Source organism: Microtus ochrogaster, chromosome 8 (assembly GCF_000317375.1).
Source record: "Microtus ochrogaster isolate Prairie Vole_2 chromosome 8, MicOch1.0, whole genome shotgun sequence".
NCBI lineage: Eukaryota > Metazoa > Chordata > Mammalia > Rodentia > Cricetidae > Microtus > Microtus ochrogaster.
The window spans coordinates 62544451-62545697 of record NC_022015.1 but is presented as its reverse complement, the minus strand read 5'-3'; positions in this window follow the sequence as shown (position 1 = coordinate 62545697).

Genomic DNA, 1247 nt, shown 5'->3' with positions numbered 1-1247 from the left:
TAAGATGCTAAATGAGCCAAGGAAAACAAAAGGCAGGAAGTGGTTTTGAACAGGAATTTTCAAGTAAAGGCTCATCTCTTCTTTAGAGTATTAGTCATGATCAATAGTTGTGATGGAAATAAATGGAGGCTAGTGCTCCCAAACTCCAGAGGGGTCTGAGAATGCATCCTGGAAGACAATGCTCCCATATCCCTACCTAGGATTATGCTGCAGAATTTGTTGGATGGAGGGCCGCTTGTTGGGTCCTGGCAGACCGGCTAGCTTAGGCCCAAAATAATCACACAGAAACCATATAATTTAAATCACTGCTTGGTCCATTAACTCTAACTTCTTATTGGCTAACTCTTAATTTAACCCATTTCTAGTAATCTGTGCAATAACTAGTTTGGGGAAGATACCACTTACACCATTATCAAGAAGAGTCACTACAACTAGTTCTTCAACATTGAATTCTGTCTTTGGAAAGAATTTTCTATTGGTGAATTTCATTGCTGCCTTTCTTTCAATTTGGAGTACTTGTTGCCTTTGTTCTAAGGTTATCTTTTTTTCTAATATGTTTACATAAAAATAGAAGAACAGGGACAACATTTCTCTATAGAGCAAGTGTGTGTATGCCTGCTCCATCCCTGTAACACAGCCACCTTACATCCAGACATGACTACAACCCCGTCCACACCTCTCCCATCAAAGGCATGCTCAAGATGGGGAATAGGTACTTATACTTAGATTCATGGATGGCAAAGTCTTTTGACCCACAAGTGTTATATCACCTGCCAGCATCTCTAAAGCTACTTACTGACTTTACCAGCTACTTATTAGCCCAGAACCAGTAAAACAAACAAACCCAAACAAGAAACCTCAATCCTTTTAGATTTCTCAGAATTTTTGACTACATTTTTGCCTACTGCTTTTAGAAACTGGAAGTAGACACCAGAAGACAAAGGGCACAGCCTCCACTCTGATGCCTATGTTGGGAAGTAGAAAGGAATCTGAAAACTCTTTCTTCTTTTTGGTTCCGTTGTTTTGATCTGATTTTTAATTTTTAACAGTTTGGGAATGGAAATGTCTCCAAATATGTATTTTTCAGGATTGCAGCCAAGACAATAGGTAAAATGTCTATTTCATTAGTAATCATTTTGTATTTGTAGAATTGAAACCATGTAAGGATTTTAAGGACTCTGTCAAAGGTCTGTAGAACACCAGTCAATTCCAGGTGTTTAGCAGAACTGTTTGTGCTACCAGGAAGT